Source organism: Palaemon carinicauda, chromosome 14, assembly GCF_036898095.1.
Source record: "Palaemon carinicauda isolate YSFRI2023 chromosome 14, ASM3689809v2, whole genome shotgun sequence".
Classification (NCBI taxonomy): domain Eukaryota; kingdom Metazoa; phylum Arthropoda; class Malacostraca; order Decapoda; family Palaemonidae; genus Palaemon; species Palaemon carinicauda.
The window spans coordinates 6,851,954-6,864,453 of NC_090738.1; the positions used below are offsets into that span (position 1 = coordinate 6,851,954).

The 12,500-nt window shown below is 37.3% G+C and overlaps 2 long non-coding RNA genes across 2 annotated transcripts in view; one reads left to right on the top strand and one right to left on the bottom strand.

Moving 5' to 3' along the window:
* The window catches only part of LOC137653089 (uncharacterized), a 587,775-nt gene that overhangs the window by 511,411 nt on the left and 63,864 nt on the right, over window positions 1-12,500 (top strand). The window lies entirely within an intron of this gene.
* The window catches only part of LOC137653087 (uncharacterized), a 38,153-nt gene that overhangs the window by 25,037 nt on the left and 616 nt on the right, over window positions 1-12,500 (bottom strand). The window contains exon 2 of the long non-coding RNA XR_011046381.1: window positions 6,378-6,398. This is a non-coding gene — a long non-coding RNA (uncharacterized lncRNA). The remainder of the gene's footprint in view (window positions 1-6,377; window positions 6,399-12,500) is intronic.

The following is a 12,500-nucleotide window of genomic DNA, read 5'->3' on the forward strand; positions in this document are numbered from 1 at the left end:
GACCCCTCTCTCCATCCAAGCTGGGACCAGGGAGGGCCAAGCAATGGCTGCTGATGATTCAGCAGATAGACCTATAGGCTCCCCCAAACCCCCTTCCTTAGCTCACATGGATGGTGAGGTTGCAGCGACCAAAGGAATTAGAAAGTTTGAATGGGACTCGATCCCCAGTCTGTCAATCGCCAAGCAAAGACGTTACATTGCCAAATGGGAACATTCAATTCACTTGTACGCTAAGTTGGATTAAAATGAAAATTGTTACAACATATGAAGCTAAGTCATTCTGGGCTAAAGTTTTTCTGGGCTAAAGTCTTTCAGGGCTAAAGTCATTCTGGGTTAAAGTTTTTCTGGGCTAAAGTCTTTCAGGGCTAAAGTCATTCTGGGCTAAAACTCAACAGAAGCACTGGTCCTGTACGACCACCCTTGATAAAGTCCAAACTATTTATGTTGTTGATTATTACCTTCGCCAACGAAGTTGAAAGGATGTTATGTTTTATATCCTGCATGTGTTTTTGTTTGTGTGTGTGTTTGTTTGTGAAGAACTTCCTGACCACAATTTTAATCGTAGAGTAATGAAACTTGCAGGGATTAACTATTAAGTAGAGAGCTGGAAATGATTAAATCTTGGTAGATCAAGGTCAAAGATTAAGGTCACGGTCAAGCAAAATCTCTAATTCGTGTAATCAGCCATTAGTTTGGACATCGTTGTCACAGACTTCAAACTTGGTTCATATAAGAGTGAAAAAAAATGCCAATTAATACATGTTAAGGTCGAACAAAGTCGAACAAAAGGTCGAATAATAACCTTCCGGGTGGAGGTCTGCGCTCTATTGAGTGCCCCTATAGTTGTAGATCAATTAAAACAATGAATTTCCTTACATAGAAAACATCTTTGCATAGTGTAGGAAACATTCTTACAAACACTACCATTTACTTCGACCACAAAATGACAAAATATTATAGTAGTTTGAGGAGGAATTAAAGTACACACAAAGTTAAAGTTACGCCTTCGATCCAAGTTGCTTAGTTCACAAAATATTGAAAGACAATATTGAAGCCTTGTGCAGCCACGTGGATCATTTTAATAACCACTATTATTTCATCAAAATGACATTGTCACCGGAAATGTCCATATGAAACATTATTAACAAAATTAATTTGTGCAAAACGCATTCAACTTATTGCCTTTATACTAAACGAACTGTTAAGTGTGTTTAACACTATATAAGACTTCATATTTTTAGATTGAAAACTTATTCAAAACTAAAGGGGCACTCAGTACAGAGCAGACGTCGGCCACGGCAGCTCATTTCTTGACATTTTGATCGACCTCGACCTTTGACCTTCGACCTAGGACTTTCAAAATGGAACCACTCCCACGACTCGATATAACAAATAATCCCTGAAAGTTTCAATTGTGGCCAGGAAGCTGTTCATAAACATCATACATACACACACACACAAACAGGGGCGAAAACATAACCTCCTCCCATCTGCACTGGCGGAGGTAAGAATTCACTGATGAGAGGGTCAGGCCGTCTTCGTAACGAAGAGCAAATATGGAGAAAAACCATTTGGTTTGACTAGTCGAAAAATGAAAATAAAATGCAGCTAAATTATTGGTTGTACAGAAGAGAGAGAGAGAGAGAGAGAGAGAGAGAGAGAGAGAGAGAAACAAATGAGAAGGTATTGATAAGAGTGAATCAGGAGAGATCACTTCTAAAAGTGATAAGGAGGAGGCAGATGGAATTTCTGGTACATGTCATGAGGAAAGATCAAACCTTTGTGCCTTACGGGAAAGATAGAGAGGAGAAGAGTAAGAGGCCGGCAAAGGAAACAGTTTCTGTAACAGCTTACTGGAGGATGTAAATAAGAATGTAACAGCTGGACAATTCATATAGAGAGCTAGAGACAGGACCAGGTGGAGGCAATTGACAGGCCACGTCGAGAACATGGCACCTGGATAGAGATAGATAGATGGATAGATAGATAGAGATATACTGTAACTAGATAGATATAGGTTGAAAAAAGACAAGGACACCCCCCCACTAGCAGTAAAAGTTAGACAAGGACACCCCCCCCCACTAGCAGTAAAAGTTAGACAAGGACACCCCCCCCACTAGCAGTAAAAGTTAGACAAGGACACCCCCCCCCCACTAGCAGTAAAAGTTAGACAAGGACACACCCCCCCACTGGCAGTAAAAGTTAGACAAGGACACCCCCTCACTAGCAGTAAAAGTTAGACAAGGACACCCCCCTCACTAGCAGTAAAAGTTAGACAAGGACACCCCCCCCCCACTAGCAGTAAAAGTTAGACAAGGACACCCCCCCCCCCCCCACTAGCAGTAAAAGTTAGACAAGGACACCCCCCCCACTAGCAGTAAAAGTTAGACAAGGGACACCCCCCCCCACTAGCAGTAAAAGTTAGACAAGGACACCCCCCCCACTAGCAGTAAAGGTTAGACAAGGACACCCCACCACTAGCAGTAAAAGTTAGACAAGGACACCCCCCCACTAGCAGTAAAAGTTAGACAAGGACACCCCCCCCCCACTAGCAGTAAAAGTTAGACAAGGACCCCCCCCCCACTAGCAGTAAAAGTTAGACAAGGACACCCCCCCCCCCACTAGCAGTAAAAGTTAGAAAGGACACCCCCCCCCCCACTAGCAGTAAAAGTTTAGTCATTAATTAACTAATGAGGTGTTTATACCTGTCCGATAATTTATTATGAAGTAAAAATATTTTAGTTTAATATGAAACAAATCATTTAAATTTTCAGTTTCCCAAGAATATTTTCTAAGAAAAATAAGCTAAGAAAAGACCTTGTTTTGATTTATGTCTTTTTTCACAGCACTTTCCTGCTTCACATTTACACTGAATTTCGGTGTCTTGTTAGTATAGAGTCCCTTATTCCACCAAACACTTGTTTAATTGCATGAGCTGACATAAGGACGACTTAATCTAAACCTATAAATAATCTGTTTCCGGGAATATAATCTACGTCATAATGTTTCAAATGATTTTATGATTAATACCTTCAAATAATGATGAGAGAGAGAGAGAGAGAGAGAGAGAGAGAGAGAGAGGTACCTATCAAAACCGAATTAAACTAGAAAAACACTCACAGTGCAGGCCTCCGCCAAGGCAGCTTATTCTGACGACCTTTTGCTCAACCTTGACCTGACCTTTGACCTAGGACTTTCAAATGGAATCACATCCACGTCTCAGCATAAACAATTAATCCCTGAAAGTTTCACTACTAAAAACTGTGGCCAGGAAGTTGTTCACAAACAGACAAACTGACAAATAGGGGCAAAAACATAACCTCCTCCCAACTTCGTTGTCAGAAGTAAAAAGGATATCTTTTACGCAAAGATCGGAAGGACCAAGTAAGAACCTGCACTGGGTAGACTGTGTCGAAGGACTGAAGTGCCTTTGCAAAAAATATGGCATTGACTTTATATGAAATCTTTGAATTTTACAGAATATGGAACTCCAAGCTGCTGAGATAGAATATTTTGAAGTATTTATGTTATATGTGTATGTTGAAGAACTCACTGACTGTATTTACATATCAACAAATGAATTAGTTTGTATGTATGTATGTATGTATACTCTACGTCAAAATAACTCTTACACCAATCACATCAAATTCACGGTTCCTTCTTACGCTTTTTGAGGGAAAAATAGACCAAAACTAGAGGGGTACTCAGTAGAGCGCGGACCTCCGCCGAGGCAGCTTATTTCTTGACCTTTTGCTCGACCTTGATCTTGACCTTTGACCTTGACATGTATTAATTGGCGTGGATTTTCGTGCACTCAAATATGAACCAAGTTGAGTCTGTGAAAACGATGTCTAAACTTATGGCTGATTACGTGAATTGGACATTTTGCTTGACTGTGGCCTTGACCTTTGACTTGACCTTCCAAAATTTACTCATTTACAGGTTTTTACGTCACAGTTAACACCTGCAAGTTTCATTAGTCTATGATCGAAATTGTGGCCAGGAAGCTGTTCACAAAAAAAAAAAAAAAAAAGAAAAAAAAAAACGGAGAAAACATAAACCCTCCTTCCAACTTCGTTGGCGGAGGGTATCAAACAGTATTTTACAACATTTCCTCGCCACCAACAGTTTTCACAGCCTTCAAAATGTGAGAAAATTCGCATTTTTTTTCTCCCAAATCAAATCAGAATATGTAACTGGAACTCAGTACCGTAATTTCTAAGCTGAATATCGACTTGATTTTACGAAAATACGGCCTTTTAATTTCATCAATGGCTTTAAAAAGGAATATAGGCCTAGAACCAGGCACTGGTAGGCTAATGTCTCCGTTTCTTTCTTTACCAACAACTACGATTAAAAACTAGACTACAATGCTCTCAAAAACAGAAAATGACTGTCGAGCAATCTCACAGATTTGGAACTTATCACGCGTTAAAAAAAAAAAAAAAGAAGATTTTGTCGAACTTCAAAATAAAAAATAATTATTCGCCAATTTAAGTCTTATGTAAGAAAATCGCCTCTTATTCAAATTTCTATATGTTCAAAGTCATAAAAATTCGCGTAAGCGTAAAAAAAATCAGTCTGAAAAGTATATGCTTTTACCCCGATTCCCTCCAATGTTTACAAAAGGTTTAAAGGTCCACTCATGAATGGCAGAGGCAAGGGACAGTGCCCTACATAAGATAAGCGCCCAAGCAACTCTCCACCCAAGCTAGGACCAAGGAAGGCCAGGCAATGGCTGCTGATGACTCAGCAGGTAGACCTATAGGCTCCTCCAAACCCCCAATCGGTAGCTCACAAGGATGGTGAGGTTGCAACGACCAAAGGGACTAAAGGCTCTTCTACTCGGGGATAGTTTACTCAGCAAAGCAAAGGCTTACTCTCCTGGAAAGTTTATTGGCTATTAGTTATTGGCGCCAGTGAACTACCCCCCCCCCCCCCTGTTAACCGGCCTTAACTAGTTGAGCGGGACTCGAACCCCAGTCCGGGGAACACCAGTCAGGGACGTCACCGCATAGGCCAACCACACCCCAATTAAAAGCGCTTGTTTAAAAACCTGGACCTTCTTTTCCCAAGTCCATGACTGGAATGAATCTTTGACTGATGAAAAATACATTTCTCGATAGCCCTTAGAATTCCCCTAAATAAGATTTAACAATTCTATCAGAAATAATCATTTGACACTTGGATCTTAATATAAAATGTATTGGCTTTTCATAAATTTCTTTATGATACCACAAACATTAATAAAATATTCAGAGCCTATTTGTGTCTTGATTTCAATGTGTCCTATTAAGATATATTCGTAAACCTATACAATATTGAGTGTCATAGTAACGAGATATTATTATGAACTAACCTTACATACTGAAGCCAAATTTCAATTGTAATTAAATTTATTATAAACTGATTTTACATATTGAAACCAAATTTCAAAATGCTTATTAAAATTATCAAACTAAATTTAAATATTGGTAAGCCAAATTTTAATTGTTGTCATTAAATATTACTATAAACTAACCTTACATATCAAAACCAAATTTCAGTTTTTGAATATTCACCTAGAGAGAAAATGATTGCTAAATTCTGATTGACATAAGGATATTTGAGCGCTAAAAATACATTTTCCCTCCCCCCAAAACCAAGACAGATATTGATCATAGTACCAAAGATTTATGTCCTGAACAGCAGAAATCACCGATTGTGACAAATTCCCCAAAAGTGGGGCCCTTAGTCGAAGATTGACTTTAACCAATCAGAGACTCCACTATACTCTGTATTTTTAATGACAGATTATTTAAAAGGTTAAAGGTTTGTGGTTTCAGATTCATGAGAATAGATACTCGCCAGAACGTCAGCCGGCCAAGCCCAGCTCCACTAGTGTGGTCCAGTAAACATCTTTAAATTTATTAGTCCCGGTCTGGGATCCATCTGTCGCCATGTGAATGCTATAGGCGATCACGTTACCACTGTACTAACCAGTATAAACAAGTTTCAATATCTAATAGACACTAGTGAAACAAAGTACAGTAACTAAAATGCAAAGACCTATTATATTTGAATCTAAAGTCTTACGTTACAAGAGAAGTATTGAAATCTACGCAACCAGTCAGTACTGATGCCACATGCTTGCGTTACATTAAAGGAACCGAAATCCTTTAATATGTCCCACCGCCAGGTTTCCACATGCAGACGTCACCAGCCAGGAGACACAGAAGGATATTTAGATTTACAGAATACAAGATTTTATAATTATAAATGAGATGCAAACTTGTTCTTAAATCGACTTCGTGTCTCCGGGGGACCATCATTAACGACTGGGTTTATTATCAACAAAATTCCCTAGCTTTTTAAAAGTCATGGTAATACCCTCTTACCTGTTATGTCAATCACACCATCTGGGAAAAAGAAAAATACATAATTAGTATCAAATATGAAACTGATTATGAACAGCAAATTTTCAATGGACAATATCCCGCCTAACATAACTAATAATGATTTAAGTTTTTTAAGGAAAATTAATTATTTTCTGGTTTTCTCTGGGTTACGTTAAGGTAAATTTGATAATTGATTATGACTAAAGGATATAATTCTCCAAATATTTGAGATTGAAACTTTCTACGTGACATAAAATCTATCGAATCCTACTTTGTGTCCAAGACATCTGTGTGGCATGAGACCACATAAGCGTTCTGAAGTAACATTGTAAGTAATTAGGTAAGTAGATAAGTAACCGATTAAGCAATAAGACATGTTAATATGAAGCTGTTGTAGTATCGTAAGAAATACAGAAAGGTCAACACCGTTTAAGAAATTGATCTAATTTGGCAGCCAGTTCATCGAGATGTAATTTCTAATGATCATTCACTTTTCAAGATCATTTAACAAAATGAAAAATGGAAGCAATGTATAACAGAGGGTCAACAAACAGTCAATTAATCATATTATTATTATTATTATTATTATTATTATATATTATTATTATTATTATTATTATTATTATTATTATTATTATTATTATCTAAGTCACTGCCCTGGTTGGAAAAGCAGGATTCTATAAAGCCAAAGGACTCCAACAGGAAATTGGTACTTGGGAAATGAACAAGGATATTTAGTACGTATTTAGGAAATTCATCTATTCAATAAATACGACGAAATTATCGTACGTTGAAAGGATCTCGAATCCCAATTCAGCAGATGGAAAGGCAGGGAGGTTCTCCGAGAGAGAGAGAGAGAGAGAGAGAGAGAGAGAGAGAGAGAGAGAGAACTTTTTTAATAAACTTTGCCTATTAAATAACGTACGTAAGTTTTAAACAAATTGACTGGTGTCTACAGGATGTAGTTAGCCTGCTAATTAACGTTCTAATAAATCGAGTAGTTAAATATGCGCAGATAATGAGCCACAATATAATAAGAATAATTACACTAAACTAAAATAGAACTTAAATATACGAAAAAATATATTTCAGACGGTGATAGCTGTATATTAGTAAAAATGCCGTAACATTTAAATGGTTGTTTACAGAAAACCCCATTCTTGAAATCTATGACTTATACATTTCGGAAAAACAAGATTCTACTTTATGTATGTATGTATAGAAAAAACGTTCTGTGACCTGATTGGTAACGTCTCTGCCTGGTGTTTGCCAGTCGGGGGTTCGAGTCCCGCTCAGACTCATTAGTGCCATTAGTGTCTGCAACCTTACCATCCTTGTGAGCTAAGGTTGGAAGGTTTGGGGGCGCCTATAGGTCTATCCGTTGAGTCATCAGCAGCCACTGCCTGACCCTCCCTGATCCTAGCTTGGATGGAGAGGAGGCTTGGGCGCTGATCATATGTAATATGGTCAGTCTCTAGGGCATTGTCTTGATTGCTAGGGCAATGTCACTGTCCCCTTGCCTCTGCCATTCATGAGCGACCTTTAAAACCTTTAAGGCAAAGGGGTACAAACATATGTAAAATACGAAAACTGGCAAAATAGCACGAGAATTTACGTGTCTCAGATTTTTGACATTTCAAATGGTAATCTCAGTACCCCTGCACCCTCATACACACCTCACACAAAGATTTTTAATAACTGACACGATGCACTGCACGGCATTTCTGAACCGGGAATCCGTGCTGGTGTCGTGTGTTATGATAGCTTTCAGATTTTGGTCAGAAAACACCTGACTTTGCCAATCATTCCTAAAGTCATTCCTCTCTCTCTCTCTCTCTCTCTCTCTCTCTCTCTCTCTCTCAGACCTTGAATTTATCTTCCAAATTTTTCAAATTCTCAAACTCAACTTCGTTTATAAGAAAGGCTAATATCAAAAATATTTAATTAAATTTGTACCAAATTCAACATACACAATACAGTTGAATGTTCAAATCACTAAGAAATTCTGTTACAATAAAAACACTGACGTAAAAATCACTAAAACATATTGAATTAATAACTAGGGCAATTAAAAAGGTTTAAATCTCCAGTAATGAATTGCAAAATGCACAAAAATTTATGTATATAAATTACATGTGTAAAAAATTGTGATTCCTAACGATTTGGAAAGTAATTTTCTTCATGCATAAATATTTCTGAGAAACCCAACATTCAATTAAGTAAAATTTGTGTAGTTTTGTTTACTTCTTATCTATGAATTTTATAGGTAATACCATTAATATTTCTATTGCTATTGATAAAAGAGTCATAGGACAATTCAATAAACGTAGGATTCATTAAGGACTACACAAACTGAAATTAGGTTTACCAAGCAAATACTTTTTATTTCATGACCATTAATTACTGACAAAGTTATATATATATTATATATATATACATATACATATATATATACACATATATATATATACATATACATATATATATACACATATATATACATATATATATATATATACTATACATATATATATATACATATATATATATACATATACATATATATATACATATATATATATATATATATATATACTTATACAGTAATTAACAAAGGAATGAGCGTGTAATATGTATCAAGGTTGATTGTATTATGTACTACTGCATACACACCAATTAATGCCAACTGGTTAAGAATTTTACGAACAATTTTGAATGACAGTTTACGTAATATTCATCAATTGGCGCAGATTCTACCCGTCAGATTCAAGAGGAAAAGTTTCATTATAGAGAGAGAGAGAGAGAGAGAGAGAGAGAGAGAGAGAGAGAGTTAATACTCCTTACAAAAGCAATGTATGTATCTCAAATGGTATGCGAGTAATTCATTTTGTCAAACACGACTGGTTCCACATACCCCCCCCCCACACACACACACACAATTACTTGCTCCCCCTTCCCACAATCACCTGGCTCCCTTCCCCATAATCACCTGGCTCCCTCCCCCACAATCACCTCCCCCCCGCCCCCCAATCACCTGTCCCCCCCCGCCCCCAATCACCTGTCCCCCCCCCCCGCCCCCCAATCACCTGTCCCTCCCCCCAATCACCTGCCCACTCCCCCCAATCACCTGCCCACTCCCCCCAATCACCTGTCCCTCCCCCCAATCACCTGTCCCTCCCCCCAATCACCTGTCCCTCCCCCCAATCCCCTGACAGCCCCAACACACTCTAAGATTACGATTGTACCTTAAAAACTTCTCACAAATCCTCAAATATAACTTCAAATAATCAACATCGACTCGGGGCTGTATTGGAAAGAACAGGTTGACAACTTAGTCAAATTGGACTTATAAAAATGACCAGCCTTACGAAGGCAATGAGTTTAAAGTTGCTATGCAATCTGCTAGTAATAGGTCTATTGAAATTCAAGATTTGATAAATGAGAAATATTTCGACATATTAGCATTATCTGAAACATGGTTAAATGACTTCCATCAGGCTAAGATTGCTGAAATGACCTCCATACACAGATGCTTTGGGGGGGGGGGCCTATTGATGCGTTTTGATAATGTGGATGTGATAAATTAATACAACTTACGCAGTGATACGCAAATTGCCCAAGAACGTATAAGTACAACAAACTGATCTTGGAGGTCATGTAGTGCGTAGGGTTGCATTGTGTAAGCAAGCAAGCAAGCTTTTAGGCAAGTAAGTAAGTAAATTTAAGTAGGTAAATAAGCAAGCAAGCAATTAAGTAAATGAGTGAGTGAGTGAGTGAGTAAGAAATTAGGTAAGTAAGTAAGCAAGTAAGTAATGAGATCAGTGAGAAGTGAGTGAGGAATGAGGAGGGAGGATGGGTGAGTGAGGGAGGAGGGGTGAGTGAGGTAGGAGGGAGGGAGATGGGGGTGAGTGAGGTAGGAGTGAGTGAGGAGTGAGTGAGGAGTGATGAGTGGGAAGTGAGTGAGTGAGGAATGAGAGTGATGAGTGGAAAATGAGTGAATGAGGATTGAGGAGGGAGTGATGAGTGGGAAGTGAGTTTGTGAGGAATGAGGAATGAGGAATGAGTGAGTAAGTGAGGAATTAGGAGTGAGTGAGTGAGTGAGGAGGGGTGGGTGAGTGAGTGAGTGAGGAGGGGTGGGTGAGTGAGTGAGGGAGGAGGGGTGGGTGAGTGAGTGAGGGAGGAGGGGTGGGTGAGTGAGTGAGGGAGGAGAGGTGGTGAGGTGAGTGAGGGAGGAGGGAGGTTGGAGGAGAAGGGAGGCGGGAGGAGGAGGGAGGCGAGATGGAGGAGGGAGTGAGGATTGAGGAGTGAGTGAGTGAGGGAGGAGGGAGGAGTGAGAAAGTGAGATGAGGAGTGAGAAAATGAGTGAGGAGTGAGAAAGTGGGTGAGGAGTGAGTGAGGAGTAAATAGTGAGTGAGTGAGTGAGTGAGTAAGTGAGTGAGTGAGTGAGTGAGTGAGTATGTAAGCAAGCAAGCAATTTATTTACCGAAATTCGAAGAACATTCTTTCGTTTTCTAACCGCCAGCATAACTTCTACATATCCTGATATCAAATCTGAAATTCCTGATCACTTCACATAAAATACAAAGCGAGTAGGGCTACTGATCACACCGAAAGACAGTTACTATACGCAAAATAATATGATAGCAGCCGGTGGTAAACTCGAATAATATTGCGTATGGATGCTCGAACAATTGATATCGCTTCTCCCATTGCGTAAACAATTTGCTTTAGTCCTTTGCTTGCTTGCTAAGGGTTACTGTTTTCCTGGTCCTATCACAGGGAAATCCTACTCACTATAGGACCTACAAAATCAGTTTATTGTACAGCATCCTCTCTTCAAGTATTTGGCGTATCACACAGCGTAATGAGTGTTTGTTAAATCCACATTATCGAAGCCCTTAGGGCACTTTCTACAACTAAATATAAATATCTCCAACTACGGAGATAGATCATAAAGGAAATAAAATCATTGACTAGAACGAGCACTCGGTAGAGCGCATACCTTCGCCAACATCACAAGATAGGCAATTAAATTATGCACTTTTTGACTAGTTTCATGCAAATCGTATAAAAATTATGCACGATATAAAAAAAGATGGTTTTTACCTTTTTCCTGACCTTAACCTTTGACCCAATCACTCTCTAAATCTAATCGATTTGTCCTTGGATCATGGCCAATCATCCCACCAAATTTCATGAGATTCAGTCAAAGTGTTTTTGAGATATGCGAATCACAATATATATATATATATATATATATATACATATATATATATACATATATATATACATATATATATATACATATATATATATATATATATACATATATATATATATATATAATATACATATATATATACATATATATATACATATATATTATATATACATATATATATATATACATATATATATATACATATATATATATATACATATATATATACATATATATATATATATATATACATATATATATATATATATATATACATATATATATACATATATATATACATATATATATATATACATATATATATACATATATATATATACATATATATATATATATACATATATATATACATATATATATAGTATACAGATATATATATATATATATACATATATATATATATACATATATATATACACATATATATATATACATATATATATATATATAGTATATAAAGGTAATTAATTTCTGAGCCAAACCTTTCCACAGTTCACAACCGGACAACTCTTGTCCGTCATATTCATGTCCAGCCAAACTGGACAAAACAGTTTTCGCTAAATTGTCCGAGTGCCACCAACTAAAGGGTCACTATACGCAAGTTAGAAACAGTTCATTATACGCCAATGTACATCGTGGAAGCGTAGATTACCTTCGGGAAATAACGAAACGCATATATATTGAAAATTAGCAAATATCCCGAATAAAAAGACACTTTTCCGATTCTTTTAACATCCTATATCTCACGTGAAAAGATTTATATAATTTTTCTCAATACAAATATATTACTATTATAGTATTTTCTATAATAACCAATGAAAACACAATTAAAATACAATCTAAATACAACTAATACAATAATATTAAGGGTAACTATAAAT